This window comes from Aegilops tauschii, chromosome 7 (genome assembly GCF_002575655.3).
Source record: "Aegilops tauschii subsp. strangulata cultivar AL8/78 chromosome 7, Aet v6.0, whole genome shotgun sequence".
Lineage (NCBI taxonomy): Eukaryota > Viridiplantae > Streptophyta > Magnoliopsida > Poales > Poaceae > Aegilops > Aegilops tauschii.
In genome coordinates, this window is record NC_053041.3 from 207,440,713 (window position 1) to 207,455,675 (window position 14,963).

A 14,963-nucleotide genomic window follows, 5' to 3' on the forward strand; every position below is an offset into this window, starting at 1 on the left:
TTATTTATTATTTCTTTTCCTTAAATAAATGTTCTTAGTTTTAAAAAATGCCCTCAAAATTGTACTCTATTTTGAAAAATATTTAAAACATCAAATATATTTAAGAAAAAATTACAATTTTTAAAAATATTTGCAAGTTTAAGAAAATGTTTGATTTTTTAAAGATTTTCAAGATTTTTAGAATGTTCTAAGTAACAAAATATGTTTTTTTACAATTTTTTGTTATAAATATATGTTTGGTACATTTTTTTTGGAAAAAACCACAAATAAACACCAACTGAAAACTAATAAATGAAAGAAAAAAATGTAGAAAAGCCGCTCACTACAGAAAGTCGTTACAAGCTAGTGCTAAACGGGCTGGCTTAGTGATCTAAACGTTCTTGTATTAGTTTACGGAGGGAGTACGACATTTAGTCACACGGACCGATACTAGAAGGTCCCGAATAGGAGTACCCAAAAAAGGCATTTCCTACATGACACTTATTGCGCCATTTCGTCGTCGTTTCGCACAGACCGGACGAACTGGCGAATAGGAGTACCCAAAAATGGCATTTCCTACATGACACTTATTGTTTTCTTTACAGTTATTTTGGTCTATTTATTTATCTCCCTTTTTAGATTACTTTATCTTTTTAAATGTGCACGGAATTTATAATTTTGTTTACATTTTTTAAAGTATTCTAATTGAAAAAATGTTCCCTTTTTTAATAAAATATTGCAAAATGCAGAAAATACAAAATCTTAAGTCGTATTTTAAATGTTCAACTTTTCTAGTAGGCAATTAAAGAGAAGTTCCAAATTAATCGTTTTCATGATACGCAGATGTGGGAACTCCAAGAAGAAGGTTAAGTTGCAACTTCATCCATGCTCGCATGAACATCTGTGCCATGGAAGGTGACGTTCGTATGCACGGCAAAGCCGCCACTGTCTACATGGTCTCAACGACTGACGACAGCTACCGGACGGAGGACGGGGCGGTCACAATCCGCCCATTCCCGCGCAAGTGGGAGATACAGACGATCTAGCAGGTTCAGGAGGTGACCATCCGCTCGAGCGCCCCGGGTGCCATGAACATGGTCCTGCCATGTTGCACAATCACCCACTATGTCCCCGCAATGGTCTTTTCCGCCTGGACTACAACAACAACTTCTACCATGACATGGCCAACATTGTTGTCCCTCTCTACAACACAACAAGGGTGTACAACGGTCGCGTCCATCTCTTGGACACCGACTACAACCGCAAATGGATCGTCAAGTATCGACACATCCTCGCAACACTTTCCATCTACCCGGTCATCGATTTTGACACTGGCGACGCTGTGCGCTGCTTCCCATCGATGCAAGTAGGCATCAAGAGCCATAAGGACCTAGGGATCATTCTTGCTCTTTCCAAGAAGGGCTATACGATGATGGACTTTCGGGACTTCCTCCGGTCAGCCTACTCGCTGAAATGTGTGTGGGCAACCCCTACAAGTCATACCTTCGGCGATAGGCTTGATCTTGTCATGCTATTGCAACGCCACTCGAGGGCGCTCACAAATAAGGCAGAGGCCATTGTGACTGCCACTGAGGTCGGATTTGAGGTGGTGGTCGCAGGGCCGAAGGTCGTGCGTGACATGGCCCAGTTCGCGGAGGTGGTGAACTCATGTGATGTAATGGTGGGCGTGCACGGCGCCGGGCTCACCAATATGGTGTTCCTCCCGCACAATGGAACGTTGATGCAGATAGTCCCGTGGGGCGAGATAAAGTGGCCGTGTTGTATTGCCTTCGGCCAGCCCACACCTGACATGGGGCTTCGGTACGTCGAGTACGAGGCAAACACTGAGGAGATGGCGCTCAAAGACATATATCCGAAGGACCACGCCATCTTCACTGTGTTGGGGAACGTAGTAATTTCAAAAAATTTCCTACGCACACGCAAGATCATGGTGATGCATAGAAACGAGAGGGGAGAGTGTTGTCCACGTACCCTCGTAGACCGTAAGCGGAAGCGTTATGAAAACACGGTTGATGTAGTCGTACGTCTTCACGATCTACCGATCCTAGTACCGAACGTACGCCACCTCCGCGATCTGCACACGTTCAGCTCGGTGACGTCCCACGAACTCACGATCCAGCAGAGTGTCGAGGGAGAGCTTCGTCAGCACGACGGCGTGATGATGGTGATGATGAGGCTACCGGCGCAGGGCTTCGCCTAAGCACTGCAACGATATAACCGAGGTGGAATATGGTGGAGGGGGGCACCGCACACGGCTTGGAACAATCAACTTGTGTGTCCTAGGGTGCCCCCTACCCCCGTATATAAAGGAGCAAGGGGGAGGCCGGCCGGCCTTGGGGCGCGCCAAGGAGAGGGGGGTCCTCCTCCTAGTGGGAGTAGGACTCCCCTTTCCTAGTCCAACTAGGAAGGAGGAAGGGGGAAGGAAGGAGAGCGAGAGAGGGAGGAAAGAGGGGGCGCCGCCCCCCTCCTTGTCCAATTCGGACTCCCAAGGGGGGGGAAGCCCTATGCCCTCTCCTCTCTCTCCCACAAGGCCCATTTTGGCCCATTAGTTCCCCCGGGGGTTCCGATAACCCCCCGGCACTTCGATAAATATCCGGTGACCCCCGGAACTCATCCAGTGTCCGAATATAGTCGTCCAATATATCAATCTTTATGTCTCGACCATTTCGAGACTCATCGTCATGTCCGTGATCACATCCGGGACTCCGAACTATCTTCGGCACATCAAAACACATAAACTCATAATACGATCGTCACCGAACGTTAAGCGTGCAGACCCTACGGGTTCGAGAACTATGTAGACATGACCGAGACACGTCTCCGGTCAATAACCAATAGCGGAACCTGGATGCTCATATTGGCTCCTACATATTCTATGAAGATCTTTATCGGTCAAACCGCATAACAACATACGTTGTTCCCTTTGTCAACGGTATGTTACTTGCCCGAGATTCGATCGTCGGTATCTCGATACCTAGTTCAATCTCGTTACCGGCAAGTCTCTTTACTCGTTCCGTAATGCATCATCCCGCAACTAACTCATTAATTACATTGCTTGCAAGGCTTATAGTGATGTGCATTACCGAGAGGGCCCAGAGATACCTCTCCGACAATCGGAGTGACAAATCCTAATCTTGATCTATGCCAACTCAACAAGTACCATCGGAGACACCTGTAGAGCACCTTTATAATCATCTAGTTACGTTATGACGTTTGGTAGCACACAAAGTGTTCCTCCGATATTCGGGAGTTGCATAATCTCATAGTCATAGGAACATGTATAAGTCATGAAGAAAGCAATAGCAATATACTAAACGATCAAGTGCTAAGCTAACGGAATGGGTCAAGTCAATCACATCATTCTCTAATGATGTGATCCCGTTAATCCAATGACAACTCATGTCTATGGTTAGGAAACATAACCATCTTTGATTCAACGAGCTAGTCAAGTAGAGGCAAACTAGTGACACTCAGTTTGTCTATGTATTCACACATGTACTAAGTTTCCGGTTAATACAATTCTAGCATGAATAATAAACATTTATCATGATATAAGAAAGTATAAATAACAACTTTATTATTGCCTCTAGGGCATATTTCCTTCAGTCTCCCACTTGCACTAGAGTCAATAATCTAGATTACACAGTACTGATTCTAACACCCATGGAGTCTTGGTGCTGATCATGTTTTGCTCGTGAGAGAGGCTTAGTCAACGGGTCTGGAATATTCAGATCCGTATGTATCTTGCAAATCTCTATGTCTCCCTCCTTGACTTGATCGCGGATGGAATTGAAGCGTCTCTTGATGTGCTTGGTTCTCTTGTGAAATCTGGATTCCTTTGCCAAGGCAATTGCACCAGTATTGTCACAAAAGATTTTCATTGGACCCGATGCACTAGGTATGACACCTAGATCGGATATGAACTCCTTCATCCAGACTCCTTCATTTGCTGTTTTTGAAGCAGCTATGTACCCCGCTTGACACGTAGATCCCGCCACGACGCTTTGCTTAGAACTACACCAACTGACAGCTCCACCGTTCAATATAAATACGTATCCGGTTTGTGACTTAGAGTCATCCGGATCAGTGTCAAAACTTGCATCGATGTAACCATTTACGACGAGCTCTTTGTTACCTCCATAAACGAGAAACATATCCTTAGTCCTTTTCAGGTATTTCAGGATGTTCTTGACCGCTGTCCAGTGATCCACTCCTGGATTACTTTGGTACCTCCCTGCTAAACTAATAGCAAGGCACACATCAGGTCTGGTACACAGCATTGCATACATGATAGAGCCTATGGCTGAAGCATAGCGAACACCTTTCATTTTCTCTCTATCTTCTGCAGTGGTCGGGCATTGAGTCTCACTCAATTTCACACCTTGTAACACAGGCAAGAACCCTTTTTTGCTTGATCCATTCTGAACTTCTTCAAAACTTTATCAAGGTATGTGCTTTGTGAAAGTCCAATTAAGCGTCTTGATCTATCTCTATAGATCTTGATGCCCAATATATAAGCAGCTTCACCGAGGTCTTTCATTGAAAAACTCTTATTCAACTATCCTTTTATGCTATCCAGAAATTCTATATCATTTCCAATCAACAATATGTCATCCACATATAAAATTAGAAATGCTACAGAGCTCCCACTCACTTTCTTGTAAATACAGGCTTCTCCAAAAGTCTGTATAAAACCATATGCTTTGATCACACTATCAAAACATTTATTCCAACTCGGAGATGCCTGCACCAGTCCATAAATGGATCGCTGGAGCTTGCACACTTTGTTAGCATCCTTTGGACCGATAAAACCTTTAGGTTGCATCATATACAATTCTTCTTCTTCCAGAAATCCATTCAGGAATGCAGTCTTTACACCCATTTGCCAAATTTCATAATCATAAAATGCGGCAATTGCTAACATGATTCGGACGGACTTAAGCATCGCTACGGGTGAGAAAGTCTCATCGTAGTCAACTCCTTGAACTTGTCGAAAACCTTTCGCAACAAGTCGAGCTTTGTAGACAGTAACATTACCGTCAACGTCAGTCTTCTTCTTTAAGATCCATTTATTCTCGATGGCTTGCCGATCATCGGGCAAGTCAACCAAAATCCACACTTTGTTCTCATACATGGATCCCATCTCAGATTTCATGGCCTCAAGCCATTTTGCGGAATCTGGGCTCATCATCGCTTCCTCATAGTTCATAGGTTCGTCATGGTCAAGTAACATGACCTCCAGAACAGGATTACTGTACCACTCTGGTGCGGATCTTACTCTGGTTGACCTACGAGGTTCAGTAGTAACTTGCTGTGAAGTTACATGATCATCATCATTAGCTTCCTCACTAATTGGTGTAGGAGTCACAGGAACAGATTTCTGTGATGAACTACTTTCCAATAAGGGAGCAGGTATAGTTACCTCATCAAGTTCTAGTTTCCTCCCACTCACTTCTTTCGAGAGAAACTCCTTCTCTAGAAAGGATCCATTCTTAGCAACGAATGTCTTGCCTTCGGATCTGTGATAGAAGATGTACCCAACAGTCTCCTTTAGGTATCCTATGAAGACACATTTCTCCGATTTGGGTTCGAGCTTATCAGGTTGAAGCTTTTTCACATAAGCATCGCAGCCCCAAACTTTAAGAAACGACAACTTTGATTTCTTGCCAAGCCACAGTTCATCAGGTGTCGTCTCAACGGATTTAGATGGTGCCCTATTTAACGTGAATGCAGCCGACTCTAAAGCATAACCCCAAAACGATAGCGGTAAATCAGTAAGAGACATCATAGATCGCACCATATCTAGTAAAGTATGATTACGACGTTCGGACACACCATTACGCTGTGGTGTTCCGGGTGGCGTGAGTTGCGAAACTATTCCGCATTGTTTCAAATGAAGACCAAACTCGTAACTCAAATATTCTCCTCCACGATCAGATCGTAGAAACTTTATTTTCTTGTTACGATGATTTTCCACTTCACTCTGAAATTCTTTGAACTTTTCAAATGTTTCAGACTTATGTTTCATTAAGTAGATTTACCCATATCTGCTCAAATCATCTGTGAAGGTGAGAAAATAACGATACCCGCCGCGAGCCTCAACATTCATCGGACCACATACATCAGTATGTATGATTTCCAACAAATCTGTTGCTCGCTCCATTGTTCCGGAGAACGGCGTTTTAGTCATCTTGCCCATGAGGCATGGTTCGCAAGTACCAAGTGTTTCATAATCAAGTGATTCCAAAAGTCCATCAGAATGGAGTTTCTTCATGCGCTTTACACCAATATGACCTAAACGGCAGTGCCACAAATAAGTTGCACTATCATTATCAACTCTGCACCTTTTGGCTTCAATATTATGAATATGTGTATCACTACTATCGAGATTCAACATAAATAGACCACTCTTCAAGGGTGTATGACCATAAAAGATATTACTCATATAAATAGAACAACCATTATTCTCTTATTTAAATGAATAACCGTCTCGCATCAAACAAGATCCAGATATAATGTTCATGCTCAACGCTGGCACCAAATAACAATTATTCAGGTCTAAAACTAATCCCGAAGGTAGATGTAGAGGTAGCGTGCTGACTGCGATCACATCGACTTTGGAACCATTTCCTACGCGCATCGTCACCTCGTCCTTAGCCAATCTTCACTTAATCTGTAGTCCCTGTTTCGAGTTGCAAATATTACCAACAGAACCAGTATCAAATACCCAGGCACTACTGCGAGCATTAGTAAGGTACACATCAATAACATGTATATCACATATACCTTTGTTCACCTTGCCATCCTTCTTATCTGCCAAATACTTGGGGCAGTTCCGCTTCTAGTGACCAGTCCCTTTGTAGTAGAAGCACTCAGTCTCAGGCTTAGGTCCAGACTTGGGCTTCTTCACTTGAGTAGCAACTTGCTTGCCGTTCTTCTTGAAGTTCCCCTTCTTTCCTTTACCCTTTTTCTTGAAACTGGTGGTCTTGTTGACCATCAACACTTGATGCTCCTTCTTGATTTCTACCTCCGCAGCCTTTAGCACCGCGAAGAGCTCGGCAATTGTCTTATCCATCCCTTGCATGTTATAGTTCATCACGAAGCTCTTGTAGCTTGGTGGCAGTGATTGAAGAATTCTGTCAATGACACTATCATCCGAAGATTAACTCCCAGTTGAATCAAGTGATTGTTATACCCAGACATTTTGAGTATATGCTCATTGACAGAATTATTCTCCTCCATCTTGCAGTTGTAGAACTTATTGGAGACTTCATATCTCTCAATCCGGGCATTTGCTTGAAATATTAACTTCAACTCCTGGAACATCTCATATGTTCCATGACGTTCAAAACGCCGTTGAAGTCCCGGTTCTAAGCCGTAAAGCATGGCACACTGAACTATCGAGTAGTCATTAGCTTTGCTCTGCCAGACGTTCATAACATCTGGCGTTGCTCCTCCAGCGGGTTTGGCACCTAGCGGTGCTTCCAGGACATAATTCTTCTGTGCAACAATGAGGATAATCCTCAAGTTACGGACCTAGTCCGTGTAGTTGCTACCATCATCTTTGAACTTAGCTTTCTCTAGGAATGCTTTAAAATTGAATGGAACAACAACACGAGCCATCTATCTACAACAACATAGACATGCAAAAATACTATCAGGTACTGAGTTCATGATAAATTAAAGTTCAATTAATCAAATTACTTAAGAACTCCCACTTAGATAGACATCCCTCTAATCATCTAAGTGATCACGTGATCCATATCAACTAAACCATGTCCAATCATCACGTGAGATGGAGTAGTTTTCAATGGTGAACATCACTATGTTGATCATATCTACCATATGATTCACGCTCGACCCTTCGGTCTCAGTGTTCCGAGGCCATATCTGCATATGATAGGCTCGTCAAGTTTAACCCAAGTATTCTGCGTGTGCAAAATTGGCTTGCACCCATTGTATGTGAACGTAGAGCTTATCACACCCGATCATCACGTGGTGTCCCGGCACGACGAACTTTCGCAACAGTGCATACTCAGGGAGAACACTTGTACCTTGAAATTTAGTGAGAGATCATCTTATAATGCTACCACCGAACTAAGCAAAATAAGATGCATAAATGATAAACATCACATGCAATCAATATAAGTGATATGATATGGCCATCATCATCTTGTGCCTTTGATCTCCATCTCCAAAGCACCGTCATGATCACCATCATCACTGGCGCGACACCTTGATCTCCATCGTAGCATCATTGTCGTCTCGCCAACTATTGCTTCTACGACTATCGCTACCGCTTAGTGATAAAGTAAAGCAATTACATGGCGATTGCATTTCATACAATAAAGCAACAACCATATGGCTCCTGCCAGTTGCCAATAACTCCGTTTCAAAACATGATCATCTCATACAATAAAATTTAGCATCATGTCTTGACCATATCACATCACAACATGCCCTGCAAAAACAAGTTAGACGTCCTCTACTTTGTTGTTGCAAGTTTTACGTGGCTGCTACAGGCTGAGCAAGAACCGTTCTTACCTACGCATCAATACCACAACGATATTTCATCAAGTATGTGCTGTTTTAACCTTCAACAAGGACCGGGCGTAGCCACACTCGATTCAACTAAAGTTGGAGAAACTGACACCCGCCAGCCACCTGTGTGCGAAGCACGTCGGTAGAACCAGTCTCGTATAAGCGTACGTGTAATGTCGGTCCGGGCCGCTTCATCCAACAATACCGCTGAATCAAAGTATGACATGCTGGTAAGCAGTATGACTAGTATCGCCCACAACTCACTTGTGTTCTACTCGTGCATATAACATCTACGCATAAACCTGGCTCTGATGCCACTGTTGGGGAACGTAGTAATTTTAAAAAAATTCCTACGCACACGCAAGATCATGGTGATGCATAGCAACGAGAGGGGAGAGTGTTGTCCACGTACCCTCGTAGACCGTAAGCGGAAGCGTTATGACAACGCGGTTGATGTAGTCGTACGTCTTCATGATCGACCGATCCTAGTACCGAACGTACGGCACATCCAAGATCTGCACACGTTCAGCTCGGTGACGTCCCATGAACTCACGATCCAGCAGAGTGTCGAGGGAGAGCTTTGTCAGCACGACGGCGTGATGACGGTGATGATGAGGCTACCGGCGCAGGGCTTCGCCCAAGCACTGCAACGATATAACCGAGGTGGAATATGGTGGAGGGGGGCACCGCACACGGCTTGGAACAATCAACTTGTGTGTCCTAGGGTGCCCCCTGCCCCCGTATATAAAGGAGCATGGGGGGAGGTGATACGTCCATTTTGCACCATGCTTTTATATCGATATTTATTGCATTATGGGCTGTTATTACACATTATGTCACAATACTTATGCCTATTCTCTCTTATTTTACAAGGTTTACATAAGGAGGGAGAATGCCGACAGCTGGAATTCTGGGCTGGATAAGGAGCAAATATTAGAGACCTATTCTGCACAACTCCAAAAGTCCTGAAACTCCATGAAAGTTATTTTTGGAAATAATAAAAATATTGAGCGAAAGAAGTACATCAGGGGGGCCCCACCTGGCCACGAGGGTGGGGGGCGCGCCCTACCCCCTGGGCGCCCTCTTGCCTCGTGGGCCCCCTGTTGGCCCTCCGGTGGCCATCTTTTGCTATATGAGGTCTTTCGTCCGAAGAAAAATCATAAGCAACCTTTCGGGACGAGACTCCGCCGCCACGAGGCGGAATCTTGGCGGAACCAATCTAGGGCTCCGGCAGAGCTGTTCTGCCGGGGACACTTTCCTCCGGGAGGGGGAAATCATCGCCATCGTCATCACCAACGCTCCTCTCATCGGGAGAGGGCAATCTCCATCAACATCTTCACCAGCACCATCTCCTCTCAAACCCTAGTTCAGCTCTTGTATCCAATTCTTGTCTCCAAGTCTGGGATTGGTACCTGTAGGTTGCTAGTAGTGTTGATTACTCCTTGTAGTTGATGCTAGTTGGTTTATTTGGTGGAAGATCATATGTTCAGATCCTATATGCATATTAATACCTCTCTGATTATGAACGTGAATATGCTTTGTGAGTAGTTACGTTTGTTCCTGAGGACATGGGAGAAGTCTTGCTATTAGTAGTCATGTGAATTTGGTATTCGTTCGATATTTTGATGAGATGTATGTTGTCTATCCTCTAGTGGTGTTATGTGAACGTCGACTACATAACACTTCACCATTATTTGGGCCTAGAGGAAGGCATTGGGAAGTAATAAGTAGATGATGGGTTGCTAGAGTGACAGAAGCTTAAACCCTAGTTTATGCGTTGCTTCGTAAGGGGCTGATTTGGATCCATATGTTTCATGCTATGGTTAGGTTTACCTTAATACTTTTGTTGTAGTTGCGGATGCTTGCAATAGAGGTTAATCATAAGTGGGATGCTTGTTCAAGTAAGGACAGCACCCAAGCACCGGTCCACCCACATATCAAATTATCAAAGTACCGAACGCGAATCATATGAACGTGATGAAAACTAGCTTGACGATAATTCCCATGTGTCCTCGGGAGCGCTTTTCTCTATATAAGAGTTTGTCCAGGCTTGTCCTTTGCTACAAAAAGGATTGGGACACTTTGCTGCACTTTATTTACTTTTGTTACTTGTTGCTCGTTACAAATTATCCTATCACAAAACTATCTGTTATCTATTATTTCAGTGCTTGCAGAGAATACCTTGCTGAAAACCGCTTATCATTTCCTTCTGCTCCTCGTTGGGTTCGACACTCTTACTTATCGAAAGGACTATGATAGATCCCCTATACTTGTGGGTCATCAAGACTCTTTTCTGGCGCCGTTGCCGGGGAGTGAAGCGCCTTTGGTAGGTGGAAGTTGGTAAGGAAAAATTTATATAGTGTGCTGAAATTTACTATCACTTGTTACTATGGAAAGTAATCCTCTGAGGGGCTTGTTCGGGGTATCTTCACCCCGACCAGTAGAGCAAAGAGTTGCTCCTCAACCTACTGAACCTACTGAAAATGAAAATGAAAATGAAGATATTCACTTTGAGATTCCTTCGGGTATGTTAGAAAAACTGCTAGCTAATCCTTTTGCAGGACATGGAACAAAGCATCCTGATGAGCACCTAATATATGTGGATGAAGTTTGTGGATTATTTAAGCTTGCAGGTATACCCGGTGATGTTATTAAGAGGAAGGTCTTCCCTTTATCTTTGAAGGGAGATACATCAACATGGTATAGGCTATGTGATGATACGGGATCATGGAACTACAAACGATTGAAATTGGAATTTCATCAGAAATTTTATCCTATGCATCTTGTTCATCGTGATCGCAATTATATATATAATTTTTGGCCTTGCGAAGGAGAAAGCATCGCTCAAGCTTGGGGGAGGCTTAAATCAATGTTATATTCATGCCCCAATCATGAGCTCTCAAGAGAAACAATTATTCAAAGTTTTTATGCTCGGCTTTCTGATAACAATCGCACCATGCTTGATACTTCTTGTGCTGTCTCTTTTATGATGTAGACTATTGAATTCAAATGGGATTTATTGGATAGAATTAAATGCAACTCTGAAGATTGGGATCTCGACGAAGGTAAGGAGTCAGGTATGACACCTAAGTTTGATTGTGTTAAATCTTTTATGGATACCGATGTTTTCCGTAAATTTAGCACTAAATATGGACTTGACTCTGAGATAGTAGCTTCTTTCTGTGAATCTTTTGCTACTTATGTTGATCTCCCCATGGAGAAGTGGTTTAAATATCATCCTCCCATAGAAGTAAAAGTAGCTGCACCTATTAAAGTTGAAGAAAAGACTATCACTTATAATGATCCTAGTGTTCCTACTTCTTATGTTGAGAAACCACCTTTCCCTGTTAGAATAAAGGATCATGCTAAAGCTTCAACTGTGGTTCGTAAAAGCAATACTAGAACTTATACACCTCCTGAGCAAATCAAAGTTGAACCTAATATTGCTATTTTTAAAGATCTCTTGTCTGATAATATCAATGGGCATGTTATTTATTTCTATGAGGAAACTGCTAGAATTGCCAAACCTTGTGCTAAAGATAAACATAGACCTGTGGTAGGCATGCCTGTTATTTCTGTTAAAATAGGAGATCATTGTTATCATGGCTTATGTGATATGGGTGCTAGTGCTAGTGCCATACCTATTGACTTATACAAAGAAATTAAGCATGATATTGCACCTTCTGAGTTAGAAGATATTGATGTCACAATTAAGCTTGCCAATAGAGATACTATTTCTGTAACACCCCGCATGTAACTTGCCATATTTGTAACTCCGACTCTTGCCATTTTCGGCTATGTGTTATGATATTCCCTCCGTGGTCGGGTTTTGTTTTCCGTTTTGCATTTTTTCTTGTCATGCATTTTCATATCATGTCATCATGTGCATTGCATTTGCATACGTGTTCGTCTCTTGCATCCGAACATTTTCCCCGTTGCCCGTTTTGCAATCCGGCGCTCCTATCTCCTCCGGCGCATCCCTCTTGTTTTCTTTCGTGAGCGGGTGTCAAACTTTCTCGGAATGGACCGAGGCTTGCCAAGTGGCCTTATTACACCACCCGGAGACCACCGGTCAAGTTTCGTTCCATTTGGAGGTCGTTTGGTACTCCAACGGTTAACCGGGCATCCACAAAGTCCATTTGAGTGTCAAGCAAAACCCCCCTCAAAAACCAGCCCAAAACCCACCAAACTCTCTTCCATGCTCTAGGTCGTTCGATCACGATCGTGTGGGCGAAAACCGCACCTCATTTGGACTCTCCTAGCTCCCTCTACCTATAAATATGCATCTCCCCCGAAAAACAAACGCAGTCAAACCCTAACCCTCATCCCTCTCCGCCGCCGGACACGTCCGGGCGGAGCCGGACGCATCCGCCTCCCTCGCCACCGCCACGTGGCACGCCGCCGTACGTCGCCGCCGCCGAGGCCCGCCGGCCCGCCCGCGGCCCTCCCGGCCCGCGCCGTCGCCTCCCGGCCCCGATTGCCCCGCCGTCTCCTCCGCGCGACCCGCCGCCGTCCCGCCGTCGCGCCGGCCACCGCTCACCGGTGAGCTCGCCGCCGCCACCGGCCGTGCCCCTCGCCGCCGCCCGAGGCGCCGCGCCTCCCCTCCTCCTCCGGCCGCAGCTCGGGCCCCGCCGCCTCCTCCCTCCGCCGGAGTCCGCCGCCTCCTCTTCCCCAGCGCCGGCGACCGCGAGCTCCCTCGAACGTCGGCCTCGATCCGATCTGGTATAACTCCGGGCGTTGACTTTCTCTTTCCCCCGAAACTGCCAAGTCCTGTGATTTTTACTGCAAGTGCCCATGTTCATCGTTGCACAACTCCTTGCACGTAGCTCCGATTCGCGCGTGTAATATGTCAAATTGTTTGTCTCGTGATGTTCTACATTTTGTTAAATTGCACCATGTTCATTAGAGGTCATCTTGATGCCCAAATCTCTATTGCAAGAGGGCTAGTTGCTGTTATCTTCTGGTTCTTAGCAGAACTTGGAGATTTGTCATTTTTGTATCATTTAACTGTGCATCTTATCGGCATGAGCTCTACATGTGTTTTGTTTTATGCCATGCCATCTTTCCAAGGGTGTATGCCATGTATTTTTGTGATCTCTGTGGTGACTAGCATAAGCATGCAAAGTAGGCTCCGTAATGTTTCTGATTTCAGGGACTTAGTGATTTCTCTAAGTCCTTGTCTGCTGTTATTTTGTTGCCATATAAACTTGATGCTACAGAGAGATCCATGCATATTTTGGAGATGTTCAGTAAGTATGTTTTATAGCTATAGTTGTAATTTATCCATTACTGCCCTTGTTTGCAATTATGGAGTGCCATAGCATGACTCAATATTTCTCTACTTTTGCTATAAAATATTTTTGGCAGATTCTTAACATGATATGCAATTTTGCCAAGCCTATTGTAGTTGATACATACATGCTATGATTTTGTTCTTGCCATGCTTAGCTTCATAAACATGCTATCTTTCTGTAGGTATGCTAGTTTTGTCATGCATTGCTCTGTAGTGAGTGCATCAAGCTCACCAACATGCCTTCATATTATTTTTCTGCCATGCTCTGTTTTCTGCTAAGTCTGAAACCTGATAACGAAACTTGCTATGTTCACATGCTTGCCATCATATCTTCTGGTCCTTTTTGGCTTATGGTCAGTAAAAGACTTTTGTCATGTGCATTTAGTAGAACACTGCCATGCCTTGTTTTGCTATGTTAAGTTCCTATAGCATGTTGATTTTGTGCTCTGAACATTGCTACCTGATGCTGTTTTCTGCCATGTCCAGTTTTTCACCAAGTCTGTGATCCTGTTATCTTTTGCACTTTTGCCATGCTTGTTTGAGCTTGATATGTTATGATCTAGCCGTAGCTCAGTGTTCATATTTTGTCAAGCATCTCCTGTAGATTACTATCATATACTTTTTTACTATGTTGGGGTGTTGTAGCATTGTTACTTGTTGCATTTTAAGTGCTATCATGCTGTTAATCGCAGATTCGTGTCATTCTTGTTTTGCTTGCCATTTGCAAACCGTGCATCCGTTTCCGGTGATCTTTATATCGATTTCGACCGAAATCATCTCACCTTTCCAGTGGCATGCTTGGCTTGCCAAGTTACTGCCTTGTTCATCATTTTTCTTCCGGAGCACGCATATGCATCGCATATCATATCTTGCATATCATACATGTTTTGCATCATGTTGCTTGTGCATTTCTCGTGGTTGATTGTGGTTCCGTTTGTTTGTGTTCTTGTCTTGGGTAGAGCCGGGAGACAAGTTCATGAACGAGGAACCTGTTGAGTACTCTTACGAGGATCAAGCTCTCGACAACTCTGAGAACCTTGCAGGCAAGATGACCACCCCTCGAAATCACTTCTATCTTTGCTTTGCTAGTTGTTCGCTCCATTGCCATGCTGCGCTACCTATCACTTGC

The 14,963-nt window shown here is 44.1% G+C and overlaps 1 pseudogene; it reads left to right on the forward strand.

Moving 5' to 3' along the window:
• Window positions 1-14,963, forward strand: part of LOC109735243 (alpha-1,3-arabinosyltransferase XAT2-like) — a 57,799-nt pseudogene that overhangs the window by 7,585 nt on the left and 35,251 nt on the right.